At 36.5% G+C, this 17819-nt stretch overlaps 1 protein-coding gene across 4 annotated transcripts in view; it reads left to right on the plus strand.

The window, feature by feature from the left end:
- LOC112052449 (uncharacterized) overlaps positions 1 to 17819 on the plus strand; it is a 98918-nt gene that overhangs the window by 18236 nt on the left and 62863 nt on the right. The window lies entirely within an intron of this gene.

Consider the following 17819-nt stretch of genomic DNA (forward strand, 5'->3'; position numbering starts at 1 on the left):
AGGCTATAGGCTATATATTATCCCATTATTCCTACGGGAACGGGAATCACGCGGGTGAAACTGCGCGGCATCAGCTATTTTATTATAAAGTTGGACTATTCATAGAGACTACCTCCAGTTTGGAAGGCAGGTGTAGGTGCTTCTGAGAAGAGCCAGCAAGAAATTCAACTTTTAAAATAATATTTTTTGCAATATTTATAATAATTATTGTCTGTTCTATAGAATTGTTTTCAAATATCAAAAGGCACTTCTCTATTTGTTGCCTGAACTTGATAACGTGCAAAATTATGTCACGTCTCGCACGAAGGGTTCTGTATTTGTTATTATAGCGGCAACAGAAATACATCTTCTGTGGGTTTTTTAGACAGACTGACGGAATTTTAAATGTCTATCACGGTTCATATGATACGACCTGGTAATAGACGGACAGATGGACAAGCAGAGTAGGGCTCCGTTTTAGCCTTTGGGTACGGTATCCTAAAAAAATATCTTCACTGATATTGTCAAGTTTGTGGTATTGTAGGGGGTAATCTATGGATCTACTGAACCGATTTTTAAAATTCTTGTACCGATAGAAAGCTTCGGTATTTGTGAGCGTCATAGGCTATATTTTATACTCGTAGTCTAACGGAAAAGGGAACTACACGGGTGAAACCGCGAGGCGTCGGCTAGCGATAAAGCCGTTGCGCCGGTGCGGTGGGTTGCAGTTTTGAGGTATTTGACGAGTGTTGAATTTGCAGACGCGCAAATGACGGCGGCGGGAGGAAGGTAACGCAAACCGGTCGGACACCTTGGCCGCCGCCGGTTTTTGGTGACATCCGCAAAAAGTGCACGCCCGATCACATGAGCGCAATCATTCGGCGTAATCTTCATCATCATACACATCATACATTGGCATTCGGTTTTATTTGTTAAAGAAATGTATAAAATAACAATTCTGTTATATTAAAGAAAGAGGCTTTCTCTTATGTACTTGGCCGTAATTAACATCAAATGAATAACAACCGCATTTTTGCGTATTTTTAAATTTGACGAAAATCACAAGTCAAAAAATAAATTTATAAATATATTTATATTTATATGTTAGCAATAAATTTACAGTGAATACGAAATCACGTGACTTACTCGTAAGAAACTCTAACAATAACTAGTTGGTAAATCTCGTGTATTATCTCAAAAGGTTACTCAAAGTCTGGCCCTGTAGTAAGCCGTTACATAAGTTTATAAATATGTTGATGGTGTTTATGATAGATACTTGTGTGTTAGTACGAAGAGAATAAGAAATTGAAGGAAATGTTCCAACCTTCATCATAAAAATAACACATGATTTTCAAAATCCACAACCGATTGTGCTGTTTATTAATTTGGTGGCTTTCAAAACATGAGAGCAACCGAGATTATTTAAAGTTTATCCGTAACGTAAGAGTAAGTTAGCGTAGCTGCTACGTTTCCTACGTTCAGTTGGTTTGATTTTTTGAAAGTCAATAGATTTCGCGAAAAACCCAATAGGTGCGTGACCGCGTGGCATATAAGCAAAAAAGTGCTGCCAAGTGCCAACTATAATGTTTTACACGTTTTTATAATCCGATTGTAGTGTTCGTAATCCGTTGAGTATGTAGTCGAATAATTTTCATAAAGTTATTGTTTACAAAAATTTTATTCAAATTTAGTTATGCATTACCACAGAATAAAGAATAATCCAGAGTCTTTACAATCGTGCTGAAGCCGATGAAACCCGAAAAAAAACAAACGTCACGCGTCTCCTTGACATCCGCATATACAAACTTTTTTCATAATTTGTATTTAAAATGTGAACACTAACAACTATTATGTAAATTAATATAGTAATCAATAATTATATCAATAAATAAATACACGCATCTTATTTCTTTAGATTTTGTTAACAGTTTTTGAAACATTTAAAAACACAAGACGCCATTTTTCTTGAATAATATTAAAAATTACTGATACGCTTCGTGTCGTACTGATTCGAGAATGTATTAGATTTTGAATTTAGTATTTGAAACGGCTACGACACCGTCGTGTTCCGTGCACTCTATTAATCTGTGTGCATTGTCATTATCTTGTACAAAAATGTACGATGACTGGTAGGTAACGTGTAAAAAAAAAATCTTTCCGTTTGGATAGCTGAACTTATCTAATTCGGTTAAGAACTGACGATTTTTGGAGACAATCATAGTGAGTCACATCATGCTCCAAACAATTAGGTGAAAGCCGTCGATCGCCTTTCAGATATTATTTATCATAGATCGATACTTAAGTCGATCATTATCCCCGACGCTTTGATTCCCTACCCGGCTTCTTGCTTCGTAAACCGGTTGCGTGTGTACTTACATAGACGATTATAGACTCTTATCCTGTGAATGTGGACGATCACATCGCATTCCCATTTGCCGATGGGCTGATAATAATGATTCCATTAAAATAACTAACACAATGTTTTACTGTCGGCGCTGTATAACGACATAAAGTGCGCCATAAAGTAGTTTTTTTTTTAAATTTAATTTAATGATTTTGTCGTTGCTAATATTCGCCAATATATTATGTCACTACATACTTGCGTCTTCGTAATCGAAACTGACCTTTAAGTATTATGTGATATTATTTTAGAGATGCAAGATGTGTGATGAGAAGATGACCTTCCCTTTGAAACTTGATGTCTGTCTGTGTGACTGTAGGGTTGACAAAATTTTAATAAATAAGATAATGTTGCGTCCTGTTAGTCAAGTGGCTCACGGCATTTTTTTTTGGTAACTTAAAAATACTTAAACTTGACTTATTTTCGTAAAAATACTTGTAACGCTGTTTTCATTTTCTACAATCTGAATTCATATTATCACAAACGTCCAATAGCAAATATGCCTTACAAACACATGCTTTAAAAAGGTTTGGCAAGATTACCATAATGATGATGACAAAATAACACTAAGTTTTTTTTTTAAATTTTTGTTTTCTTGCCATATTTTTGGAGTAAAGTTTCGGCTCTAGATAACCTTAATGTAAAAACTAAATACAAATAATGAAATTTTCTAAATTGGCTTTAGCAGTAGTTAGTTTATCCAATGCCACGAGATTTTACGTTCCAATACGATTCCGCGAAGACAAGTGTCGTTTCGAAATCGTTGTAATAAAAGGAGCATATAGGTACATATCATAATCGGTAAGTACTTTTTGGTGAACGTATGAAAATATTCGTAAATGAAAGATGCGTAAGGCGAGACAGGTTAAATGTTGCGCGGGAATGCAGTTGGATTTGTGTGAGCGAATGCGTTCGACACGTTGCGAGGACGTACTTGGGTACAGCAATTAAATGCGCCTTTAACGCATCTTGTTCATATTGCTATCAATCCCTTTTGTGAATTATTCGCCGTCTTTCATATGGTAATGTTATTGCAGCACTCTTGTGGCCGAACTTTCGTGCGAGACTTGTTCCACTTGATTGGTGTCTTCGTCTTAGGATGGTATCATGAGAGCTGTACTCATAAGAAAAATTATCGTATAACAAACAATAATACAACTTTACTTTAAAAAATATTTTGATGAATTTTGATTTATTTCACTAGTTTATAACTATTTTGATCTCTTTATTTTCTTCACTATTATATGTAGTACCTATCAGGAATCATAAAATCAAACTTAAAGATTGTTTCAAGCCCTTGCCTGCTTCCGAAGCCTTAAAGCATCCATGTTGTGTTATCCAAATATTTTAATACACTTCTTACTATTTATTTCTTTATTATCTTATTATTTAGTTAGTTAGTCACACTAAACTAGGTCCAGTGGGCTAACTCACTAACTTTGACATATGTTAGTTGGCATATACGAAATCGAGATTCTATGTAACAAATGTCATCCGATACCTACTATACGATATCGAGGAAGGGTTGTCAACCATTCCATACAGTAGGTAGATAACATTTCTTAGTTGATTTGATGTTTATTTGAATAGGTTGTTTTTGATGTTTATTTGAAGACCTAATTAGTAAAAAGGCCTGCTATTGTTATCTGTCCTTCAGTAACACTCTACCCACAAAATTCAAAATACGAATTAGGGTCTTACCATTTATATAATTTTCAAATGTCTCTAGTTCGTTTTTGAAACTCATTTACAATAGGTATAAAATGGATGTAGATTGATTGACTGTGTTTTCAATAGGAGCCAAATCGCTAGTCAATATTTTATATTTATTGTAAATAATAAAAGCTTGTGTAATTAATAAACGATTTGAATCCTCCTCCTCATGTGCCAATTAAATATTTATGAGGGTATTCTACCGTGTTCAGCGATGTTTCAGAGTTTTATTGGTTCTCGTTTTATGGGAATGCCTTTCCGACTCATTGGGCATCTTCGGCCCACGATTCTTACGTAATTGTTGAACATTTAAAAAAAAATACACGCTTTGTTTATGTTCTTGAAGGAAATGTCATCTAAGGTGTCTCAAATTTATATCTCGGCATGTAAACTTTATGGTGAGCGTGGGTTGATAATTTGTTATGGCCTCTGTGATTTATCTTTTGTAAGTGTTAAGTTGTTATATGAATTTAAGTGGTGGAGTTGATAATGTTGGTATTATTGCGTATTAGCGGCGCGTCGAGTGCGCGCGGGGAATCGGGATAAGCCGGTCCAACGGCCATCTTGGCTTTGCGTCCTTTAATAAAGCCCCCTGTGACAACTGCACGCCTGGGTAGGGTTGCTACTTGCTGCTTGCTGCCAATGTATCGGTGTTAGCTGCTACCTGTTTGTATTGATGCAATTGTGTATATATTACCCTTTATCTAACTGCGTCGTTGGCACTTTTAGTAGCGTCTTGAGGTTTTTCCCACGGATTTGTTTGACGGTACTTGTTGAATTGAATAGCTTTCATTCATTTTTGAGTTTGTTTATCTGCTATATCTGAAATATGATTGTTTATTTTTAATATTAAAATGACTCCAGTTCATGTTATTAATTTTCATGAAAAAGATTTTTAGGTTCCAATTTCTGTAGATAAATATTTTACTTGACCTAAAATTTAGGTTTTATTTAGTGCGACTTTCTTTTATCTTCCATTTTGTTTTTTTATCTGAAAATATATTTTTTTATTTTTATTTTATTTATTTTTATAAGGCTCAGTTAACAAGCAATATTTTAACGTCAGGTTACGTTATGATAATTAAAGTTACGAGGGTTCCAAACGTCGCCTTGGTAAGAGCGCCCACAAGAAAATCAGCCAAGGTTTTATTCCTCTTAATATCTTTTATATACATTGTAAACATTGCCAACCCTTTGACGAGCTAGCCAAGAATTCCAGACACTAAAATATTAAACAGCCCTAGCTCCCGATCGGGTAATGCAAAACGAGGCTCGGGAATAAATCGTTTACATGGTTGTCGGCGTAAACTGGTCCCAGTCTCCCAGTGCTCGCCGCACCACGAAATATTGCTCAGCTAGGAAGCTATCGCTTGTAACAACATCGGCTCCTATACAACTAAATAGCTCAAGCAAAATATTAAACGTAGACAAAGATTTCACCACCATTCCACTATTCTCTGCTCGCGCGTAGTAAACCTCATTGCAGTCTGTGTTGCAAAAGTCGTGGATTAGGGTAGTTGACTCATATCAAATTTAATATAAAAAATATTAATTTCGTCTAGTACATGGAATAAGGGTCCGAAATATACTTATCGATATTAATAATTAAAATTTCTTATGAAACTTAATTTAAAAATCATGTATTTTTCAAATTTTCCAAACGTCAAGAACGCTGTCGTCCATTTTGTGAAGTCACAATGTTACTTTATGTACTAAACGTCAAATTAATTATTAATTAATATTTTTGTAAGTAAGGGATTTGTTATAGTGGCGTCATGAAACAGTTGAAATATAGACCATCATGGCCGACAGGCGTTTTGGATCGTATTGTCAAAAACATATTTAAAACTAAAATTTTCATACAATCACGTCTCAAAAAAAATTCAATCCAGTAGAACAATGATGAACTATTTAAGACCAATTTAAAAAAGTGTCAACTAGCCTATTTCCACCACTGGATAAAACATTATTTAATGACCATTATCAAATCAAAGACAAATCTTTAAAACCTTAAGTGTTACAGGGATAACGTATTATCAATCATAAATACATATTAATAAAAATTAATTTGTTTCGTTTGTGATTTCAAAACAACTCTCATGTGTTTTCTCATGTGCATATTTTTATACTAAAAGTCAAACAAGCTTTTTTTAATTTTTATCTGTTTGTCGATCTCTTTGTCCGGGCTTCTGGAACGGCGGGATTGATTTTAACGGGACTTTCATTGGTACATAGAGGTTATTGAGCAACATATAAGTTACTTTTTATCTCAAGAAAATCCAAGTTTCCCGCGCAATTTGTGAAAAACTGTAGACGAAGTCGCGAGCGTCCGCTATTTGCGAATATATTGTGTAGGTTTAAATTTCTTAGATTTCTAGAAGTAGGTATATCCACACATTAGCTCACACAGGAATCTCGATGTAGAGTAAATTATCGCAAATGGGCAGAAAAAGTAGGTCGTACACGATTGACACAGCGCAGCTGGCTGTTTGGATTCGTAGCTGATTAGATTTGGAGTAAAGGCCGTGTTCAACCAGATTGACCTCTGTTTACATCTACAGGATGATGCCTATTACGTGCACAAATGAGTGGCGAACGATATAATTCTGTTTGTAGTTTGTGCTGTGTCATGCAGGTTGTAATGTTGTGAACTAATAGCTTGTTATAGCCAGACCTACTTCATTTTATAAAAAATTAAAGTTTATCAACGTATAGGAAATTCTAGAGTTTTGACCGTGGTTGCTTGGGAAGTAGGGAAAGTGTTTTATGTTTATCGGCTTAATATTATGTTAAAAAAGTCAAAAATTAATTAATTACGATTAAGGCTTAGTTTACAAGTACTTTTGAAACGTTAGGTAATGTTATTAAATAATGGTGATGATTATTTGTTAACTTAATTTTAAGAAAAATTATGACTCCAGTCGTCGGTCGCTTCGTGGCAAACCCTTCGTAAAATGCTATCAGATCAAACTATATGGGTCTCTGCTCTAGTGAAAGGTTCTTATGATATGAAGTATCTGGTAAGTGGCGACATGATTTGCCATGATATCCTGTAAATATCGAAAAATTGCTTCTTGCACCTACTATGTCAATTTACAGTGGAATTCATAGAGATTGTGGGGGCGCCCCCAGGGGATCGTTCACCGCTGAGTGTCGAATTTAAACTCTATGCATTTGAAAATTCGACACTCAGCGGATGAATGGTCCCCTGGGGGTGACCCCGCAACGTTTATCAATTCCAATGTTAAATCTGAGCCCTTGAAACATGCCAGCTAAACCAAAGCTCAAAGATAGCAAAATCTAAGATACTATCTTAGGTGGGAAGCATGGTCTAACAAAGCTTTTAAATGGGGAACATCTGGCCGTGACAGGCTTTTAGTCCATATTGTTGTGGTTGGCAATTGTGGCTTCTTACTGTGCTATTAATTCTTACGGTGCGTTTCTTCCATCGCATTGCTTTGTTTTCATACTGGCCACGAAACCGCGTCCCCACATTAATTGACTTATGTTTGCTTTGCAATAACAGGGTAACGATGGTTACTTGGACAAATGATTCCACCAATTGCCAAGGCTAAATAAAGAACACTGTTCGACTGGTGTATTGTTTAACTGAATACTTACGTACGAGTGTTTTACTACTGTTGGCACTGCGTGTTACGTGTAGTTTTATGTCTTCCGACTAGTTAAAATGGTTCAGCGCTACATTTATTTATATTAGTTTTCAACTGTGTTGCTGTTCCAATATTTAGCCTATTTATCTTCCTTTAGGTCCTAGGTTGGACTATGAATTAATGAGCTTTTCTTTTTGATTAAAAATCTTCAATATAAATTGTGGTGCTGTTTTAAAAACCCATGCCTTGGCCACGTTTAGCCGCTAAACCCGGTTATCATTATTAACAACTAGCAGTTAATTTTTAGTTAAGGTTTAGTTTTTCACAAATCCCGCGGAAACCATGGATTTTCCCGGGATGAATGTAGTCTTATGTTTTAATCCAGAGTAAAATCTATTTCCAATCCAAATTTCAGCCAAATCAGTTCAGTAGTTGCGGCGTTAAAGGGCAACAAACATCCGAACATCCAAACTTTCGCGTTTATAATATAAATAGGATCACACGTTATGAAATCAAATATTATCACCTTAAAGTCAGTGGGGCGCACAATCTTAAAACCTCCTCCTTAAAACTGATAATTATGATGATCCGAATTCACCACAAAGCCAGTCTTAACCCATATAATTGAGTGCTATTTACTTTGCAATGACACGATGATTGCGGTTACTCGCACAAATTACTCTCAATTGCTAAATAAAGCACATTGGTATAGTAGGCGACGGCTTCTGGACCAAGACGCCTTTGAACTTTAATTTTAAGTTTTCGATTTTAAATATCTCCATTAAATCATGACTTATTTAACTTGACGTTTCAAAAGTGCTTGTAAACTAAGCCTAATTGAAATAAATGAAGTTTGAGTTTGATTGTAGCATACTCATTATTATTTATGCAAATGGTAGAAGCTTAAGTGGCTTATAACACGATGATTACTGTTACTCTCACAAATGACTCTCAATCCATACTATAGACACTTAATATTATTAATGCGAAAGTAAGTCTGTCTGTCTGTTACTTTTCACGGATTAATCACTGAATCGATTTGGATGAAGTTTGGTATAGAGTTAACCGTCCGCTAGTTGCCTAAATAAAGCACATCGGTAGATATCGCCTCCGATTGTACCGTACGCACTTTATAATTCTGCGGTTGGTAGAGAGGTAGAGCCTTTAGCCGCGCTGTGACTCTTAATAAAAGAGTATATCACCATTAGACTTATTACACGATGATTCACTCGCACAAATGACTCCCAATCTATATTATCCATACTTAACATTATTAAAAAAAGTAAAAGAAAGTCTAAACAGCCGAAAACGCGAGGTTGTTGAAAAAAAAAAAGAACAAGAAAGAGGGTAGATCGATTCTGCCCTTAACAGCTGATGTCAACTTCACATCGACATTAAAAATCTCGTCGTACCTTGGTATGTACCCGTTTAAATAATATTCATAATGAACAACCACGAAATAAGTTTAAAATCATTAGAAAGAAAGTCTGTCTGTTACTTTTTAACGGCTTAACCACTAATATAAATGTAAGTTGGTATATAGATAAATTGAACCTAGGAGCAGAACATAAGCTACAGCTACCTGCTTTTTATTTCGTAAAAATCCTTGGTTCCCGCGGGACTTGTAAAAACGGAATCTTGCGAACGTAGTCCGTAGTTGTCCTAAATAAAGCACATCGGTAGATATCGCCTTCGATTGTAGCGTACGCACGTTGTAATTCCGCGGTTGGTAGAGAGGTAGAGCCTTTAGCCGCGCAGTGGCTCTTATCTCACCATTAGAGTTATTACGGCTCGGTATCTCGCCCATCGCACCGCTTCGATTGTTTCCGAACCCGCCACAAAGGCGGGCGCTACACGCAGTAATTGACCGGTGTTTACTTGCACAACGGACTCTTATTTTATGCATTACTCTGCGGTCGTTTAAAATATCTTTCCATTTAACAAGGAAGTTTGACGGCCTCCGTGGCGCAGTGGTATGCGCGGTGATTTACGAGACGGATGGAGATTGAGGTTTTCTTAGGTTGCCGTGGCTAGTTACCACCCTACCGGCAAAGACGTACAAATTTTTTACGTTCGATCGACGTACGATTTTAGCGTTCCGGTGCGATGACGTGTAGAAATCGAAAGAGGTGTGGATTTTCATCCTCATCCTAATAAGCTCGCAAGTGCCCGCTTTCATCTTAGATTGCATTCCATCATAACTTACCATCAGGTGAGATTGTATTCAAGGGGCTAACTTGTAAATAATAAAAAAATATAGTGCAGTTGGTTTAGCGGTTTGACTATGTGGATTCGACCACCATGCATGACCTGGTGATTATATATCACCAGGCTCTGGCTTGGGCTTGGCGCTTTTGGAAACCTCGTAACTTTAATTAGTCGACTAATTATCACCATAACGTATCAAAAGTACTTGCCTAATTATTGAAATAAATGAATTTTGACTTAAGCTCAAGCACGGTATCGCTAAATTCAGTTAAGGCAACGCATCGTACGTATCGGTCGCATCGCATAAATTCGTGCGATATAATCCGTACGATGCGGATCAGTGGACGTACTTGTATGACTTTCTGTACAAAGAATACTAAAAACCATTTGATGCGATGCATTGCCGTGAATCGGAATAGTGTCACAACTTCAAGTATCAGCCTAGAGCTAGAATGTAGGTGGTGTACATCCACATGCCTCGGGGAGCACGTTTAGCCGTTAGTCATTATCATTATCATCTGATAGAGATCGTTAGAGTAACAATATCACCCTTAGTCCGTCAAGCCGCGTAGGAGCAGAGTTGTGGGTATACGCTCTATAATCCCTTTCCTATAAGGAGAGAGGTTTGGCCCTGTACCGTTAAAATAGGCTCACAATACAAGGAAGTATTCGATGAACATTTTTGTTTACTCCCGTCGACGATGGTCACCTTGAACCGTCTATAGTTTATAGCAGTCAATTGCTCATATGCCACGCAATACGAAGTTTTATGGTTTTTATTCTTTATATTATTTTTGATTATGGCCTTAACAATGGATCGTATTGATATTTTTAGTAACCGCAGCTGCTTCATGATTTTCATTATAATTATGGAGTCGCTCGAGGCGATTCGTTAATAAAATTTATTTACGACGCTTTACATCAATTAGCGAAATAATTAAAAGGTAAATACGTCGAAGGCGAACTGATAGAAGTCGCCGCTGCTAATGAGTCGAGATATTAGCGTGAAATAAAAAAATGTCTATAAAACGACCAGTTTTGTTATTGTTTTAATTAACAAGATTAAGGTTATAATGTGATCGTTCATTATGTTATTGAGTGCCAAATTTCTTATTTTTAAAAATAATATTAGCCATATACATATATTAAATATTTACGTTTGTCATTTAACTCTGATTAGGATAAAACTTTGTGTTAAGAATTATACAGATATCAAGGCGATTGGTTTAGGTTTGAACTTCAGGAGTAATCTTTCGGAATCTAGGCCTGTGAATTGATTAAAAAGATATTAAAGCTTAGGCAATCCCAACATATTGTACCAGTTCATTGAACATAACATGCTTCAGCTACTGTTAAAGATCAAACTTGAAGGGTCTCTAGTGAAGGTTTGCTACGAAGCTAAGTGTCTGGCGACTGTCTATCTAGGAAGTATACAAAAAATGCGTTTTATACTTAGGCAATTTAGCTTCTAGACCCAAACTTCATAGATACCACATATAGTAGAAACTAGAGAAGAAAGTGTGGAAGAAGAAGTACATGATCAGATTTCATTTAAAGATTTTTTTTTTAAAATGAGGAAGCCTGGCCATCTCAAGCTCTCAATCAATAGGGAATGGTTTGACATTTGATACACAAACAAAAGAATATAGAGAACTGTGCAATAGTAATCCTTTCTCTTAATTTCTAACAGTTGTACGCTAGTGGGATATAAACGGTTCCATTGTCCTCTCACTCGGGCTCGAAGTTCATTGGTATAGATATACAAATGACGCCTACGCTACGCTACACGTCCCTCAAGTTCAAGATAGTTTGTCTCGCCGCGTCGTGTCGGTTATCTTTCGCTTTGATAGTTGGCAATAAACGTTATCCTCGTATGCTTTATTACGAAACTGAACTGTTTAAATAATGATTTATATGTATTTTGATGAGCTTTTATGCTTATATATCTAATTATCCACGACTAATTCTATTGATAATGCTGTTTATTTATCTAAAAACTCTACGAAACAATTTGGTAAACGATCAGTTACAAAATATCATCAATTTCATCAGATCCTACCATCTGGGATGCATCTACTTAATTAGTGTATATTTATCACCATCAGAAACATAAAGATCAGTTTTGTATTCTGATACTATTAATTTTTGCCTGAAAAACTCTAAAAAAATAGATGGAGGCTTCGTAAAGCCTTTCTTAGTGGTTGGTGTGTCTCAAAATAAAACATAACGTAGTAAAGAAATAAATTCCGTTCTAACTCATATCAGTTAAGTTATCTATTTACATTAGTACCAATTAAAATATCAACAATTTCATCAGATCCTACCGTCGCACGGCCTTGGTTGCATGTCCTCAATTAGTGAATGTTATCTGTCACCATCGGAAACAAAAAGATCACTTTTGTACGCTGACATGATTCATTTTCACCTAAAAAAGCCTAGAATATACTTTAAAGCTTTTCTTAGCTCACGTGTGTCTGTAAATAAACATACGTTCAATGGAATGAATTCCTTTCTAATCCCTATCAGTTAAGCTATCTATTTACATTAGTACCAATTAAAATATCAACAATATGATCAGATCCTACCGTCTTTGTCCAAGCATCTCCTCAATTAGTGGGGGCGGCGATCGGAACCGGCGTATCCGTGCCGCGTGGGAATCCACTACCCCACCTCCCTTTGCCGTACAAAATAAAGCGTTCGAACAGCTTTACGAAAAGCATTCCTTCATCTGTTATGTGAACTTCTTTTTTTTTTATTGTATTTCGTGAAAGGTGAATTACATTCAGGCGGGCATATTGTTGTTGCAGGTTGCACTTTTATTATTAAGTACTTATTTACAGCTTCTAGATATTTTTTTTTATATATTCTTTACAAGTTAGCCCTTGACTACAATCTCACCTGATGGTAAGTGATGATGCAATCTAAGATGGAAGCGGGCTAACTTTTTAGGAGGAGCATGAAAATCCAAACCCCTTTCGGTTTCTACACGGCATCGTGCCGGAACGCTAAATCGCTTGGCGGTACGTCTTTGCCGGTAGGGTGGTAACTAACCACGGCAGAAGCCTCCCACCAGCCGGACCTAGACCAATTAAGATATCTTGTAAATCCACCTCGCATACCACTGCGCCACGGAGGCCGTCAAATATTGAGTGTTTACACTATGATTTTCTGTATTGATGATGCAAACGTCTTTTAATTCAGTAAGATACGATGGTGTTTCAGTAGACAGACTAATTTCCTTAATTATTCTTGTAGTACTTTGTAAAGTATTACTATTACTATTTGTCAACGTTCGTCATCAGAAGTGGGAAAATAATGCTAGAATTAGTAACTTAGACGTTAATTAATTATAGAATAATTCAATCTGTATTCTTCATTGTATAGTTACTGGGCTATTTCTTAGAACGAGTACAATTTAATTATGTATATTGGTTTGCGGTCATCACAATTATCCTGTAGTATAATTAGTAATTAATTACTTCATTGTTGTGACATTGTGTCAGTAAACAATAACTTGATAGTGATTGGAGACGGAGACATACAATGAAAATATCCTGCAGTTTCGTAAAAATATTAATATTCCGTTTAATTGCATGCTGACGAATGTTAATAATTGTAGGTAATTAACTAATTATGCCTTTTAAATAATATCCTATGAATAGAACCTTAGATAAATATTTTCTGCTGATTCCTTATTAGGCAGTCAATCTTTCTTAGGAATGTTCAATCGTGTTATTTAAAACTCTCGCATTGCAAATAGTCAGGGATCCGTAGAACTTTTTAAATAACTGATTACTATCAAGTTAATTTTTCGTGAGTAGCTTCATCTCGATGAGGCGATCAACTTTTTTATTTACGAAAATTTTCATTTCCTGGTAACTCAGTTAGAATCAAGAATACCTACCAAGCTACCAGAATCAAGAATTTTCGTAAATAAAAAAGTTGATTGTCTCACGAAAAATTAACTTAATAGTAATCAGTAGTTAATAATGTTCTACGGATCCCGGACTAAAAAGGTTTCTAGTTCAATACAATTCGCGAGATATGCGAATGGCATGTTAAGTTGTGGCAGGTCAGGTATTGGAACGGGTCGGGGCTGATTGTAGGTGCAAGTTTATGATCACATGCTTCTGCGCGCTACTATTGTTCTAATGGGCCCTCCGCCCTCCGCCCTCCTCGCGCCTCGGTACCAACACCCGCCTTGTTACTGCCGAGTGCCGACTTGGGGTCACGCGTTCAACCTGATCTCGCCGATTCTCCACGCTTTTATGGGAATTGTGTGGACGATTACTTAACCGGCTGTTTTATGCGGAGTGTTAATTTACAATAACCCGATTGTTTGTATTGTTTGTAATCGCCTGTTGGCTCGTTACGATTCTTTCACTTTGAAAAATATTATTTTTCACAGTTTACTTGTTACCTAAATTGATTGGTTTTTTGCCTTCTAATGTTTTATGTAAATCGTGACAAGCGTTCAATTAGATTGACAGATTCAAAGCCGACTTTACGTTTACTATTTGCTCATTATTTCAAGGCTTCTCATTGAGATTGTATTTTCTATGTTGAACGTTTAAGTCCATTAAGTAAGTGGAGCTACAATGTTATTAGATTAACTGGGTTCCAGTAGAACAGGTCGGCATCGGCAATCAATGATTAATTTATACTATAGATATGTTACGTGCCTACAAAATCACCGCAAAAAGTTATCCTAATTTAAACTGAGCGCACACATGCACAATTTTGTGTTTGCTTACATTGTATATTTTTGTATATATATTTTTTACTCTTTCTTAACACACAACTCGACATTGTTGACAATATTTTGACTAGGTATTATGTATTTATTAAAAAAAACAATTATGCACATTTGTCCGCCTCAGTTTTGATGTGCTAGTGCCCCTATAGTCAGCCATTGAAGGTCAATTATTCTCACGTTTTTGCAGGGCTAACGGCTGCGAAGACGTTTCATAAGTAGAGCCGTCATGCACGATTAATACACGATCAGTTATAGTCGTGGGCGCTGCGGAAACGTGAGAATAATTGATCGCCAATGGCGTGCTTATCTCTAGTATAAAATATCATTGTCGATCACGTTTACGTCTGCGAGCCTACAGTCTACAGTGCAGACAACGGTGATCGTGCAAGCGACTATCGCAGTCAATTAATCTCAAAATGTTTCTCTGTGACTTTTGACGTGCCGTCCCGATTCCGTGTTTCAGTGACGAGGTACGGTAATATTTTACACATGATTAGAGCGGCACTGTATGGGTAAGCAAATTGCGCCGAACGCGACTCGAAGTCACGACTTGAACCTCGCGGGAACCCGGGGGGAAATCTCCCAGAGACTGAATTCCAACGTAAATGCTATAGCAGATATTAATGGCAATATCGCCGTTGGTTGTCTGTTTTCATACTTACAACCATAAATACGAGTGAGTTTACTTACACACCAGCGGTAAGTGGCTCGACACTTGAATAGGTGTCCAGTGAAGCTATGCGGCAAACAAAGGAAGCCAGACGCGCGGTCGTATGTTGTATTTTTGATATATTAAAAACATTTTCAGTATAATAATAATCTACAAAAATTGAATGGACACTGTTGTGTATACTACTAAAAAGTATTTTTAATACACAACATGTTCTCATATACCTAAAATGTATATGAGAACCTCTTGTGTATTTAAAACTACGTTTTAATTACATCTTTAATTGTGTGGTAAAAAAAACTTCACTACATATTACATCCTTTTATGATTGATCCGTGACACCATCTACGCAGGTATAATTAATTCCGAGTGAATTCATAACTTATGTAACTGATTTGAAATTCATATTTATTCCAATTGCTATTAATTTATTTTTCCCAAGGATGCCCGAGCGGTTTTGTCGGGGGGGATATATTTAGATCGAGACTTCTCAAGTCGTTGGTTATTCAAATTAGACAGGGCTCTTAGGGCCGATAATATCGCGTAACGGATAAGGAAGTTGCGGCCTGCTATCTTGTCATCGCCGGGAACGCTGGCACTGCGTCGTAAACGTGCATAACGCGGTACTTCATTACTAACAAGCTGTACCCTATAGCCGTATAAAATATGATTTCTCAATGCCCGTTAAGCGCAGTGGCGGATTTGCGGTCTTGGCAGCCTTAGGCCCTTAAAGTAGAAGCCGCCCTTTTCTCAGCACCCATTTTATTATAAAATAGAACAGAATAGAAATAATTTATTTGTTAGCTCAACACATAACTACATAATAACTTAAAACATTTATATCTTAGAACTATTTATGTGTTGTGCCAATAAAATTGACCTACGAGTGTTGTGAGTACATCAGTAGTATATATTATCTAAATCTATCTATTTAAAGAGTTTTTTTTTTATAATAATCTCTTTTCAAAATCGATTGATTATTATGTAATCTATTCCGAGGTTTTGGGAATAGGTAATAATTGCTCATTTAAATTCCTAATATATTCAAAACTGTTTGAAGTTTTAAGACAAAAGAAAGTAATAAAATTAGAAATGATTGTAATTGGTGAAATTTTGTTATTACTCATTGCTTATACGCAAAAAATTGTCACAAATGACCGCCTCTAACATCTAACCGCCTACGCCCGGGCCTACTGGACCTTAAGATAAATCCGCCACTGGTTAAGCGTCTACTGCCTTTCCACGGCGCGGTTAAGGAAAGCAACCAGTTCTGTGCTTGCTTTCAAGTTCCAACCGATTATTGCTTATCGCAAATCATTATTCGCTCTTGTGAGAATTGGAATGCAGGAATCTGTAATAGCGGGAAAGTACTTACTTAAAGCTAACTGAGATAAGCTGGCTCACTTGCCTCACACGACGAAACGATGTCATTAGGGTGAACGATTTACTTGAGGTCTCATATGCTAGCCACTCATTATCCAATAAGTCCGCACGCCTGCAGCGCTAACGGCTTGACGTCCGATAAAACTGATCGTGTGTTGGTTGCGATCGCCATGATATTGTCATGCACATCGCGACCAACACACGATCAGTTTTATAGGATGTCTTAGCGCATGGTAGGTGGCTAGTATAACTTTAAAGATGTTTACTAGTTCACTTAATTAAAATAAATCAATAATACAAATACAATTTTAGAATGATACAGAAGTAAGCTATTTGAATTTTGAACACAAAATAAATTAATCTATAAACATTGCGTGTTTTTAAAATAATTAACAATGCAATCGTAGGTTTATCTTTTAATGCTTTTTATATTTTAAAAAGTAACACAAAATTACATGTTACTTTGACCATACCCAAGGCAGTCGTACAAATCAATTAGAGTAATTATTTCAATCCAAACACAAAACTCGAATACATTTACAAAATTAAAACTGGGCGACTAAGTGGGGTACAATTATTCGAGTTTTTCGTCCATTTCGCACCCCAAAAGTTATACGCCTTAATTAGCTCGGCCGGGATCTGGTATAGATTGTGATCGCTGGTGGCGATAGTGGGCGCCTAATTCTGACTCATGGGCGCCGGCGTGGTTGCCGGCGTCGCGTCGCTTTGTCGATCGCTGACACTGTTTATATAAACAGGTTGACTAATTTGTACAACGTTATTGGCTAAACTAATTGCTGTTGCTTACTGAAGATAAAATACTATAGGCACCTAATATTATAGGTCGATATATTTTTTTATTCTTTGACAAGTTAGCCCTTGACTGTAATCTCATCTGATGTTAGGTGATTTTGCAGTGTAAGATGGAAGTGGGTTCACTTTAAAGAGGTACACGTTTATTCTACCCTACTTCTATCTAGTACCCCAACACAACGGTTACTACGCGATATCGTACCGGAACGCTAAATCGCTTGGCGGTAAGATTTTGTCATTGAGGTGATAACTAGCCACGGCCGATGTCTACCACTAGACCAGACC

Source organism: Bicyclus anynana, chromosome 17 (genome assembly GCF_947172395.1).
Source record: "Bicyclus anynana chromosome 17, ilBicAnyn1.1, whole genome shotgun sequence".
NCBI classification, from domain to species: domain Eukaryota; kingdom Metazoa; phylum Arthropoda; class Insecta; order Lepidoptera; family Nymphalidae; genus Bicyclus; species Bicyclus anynana.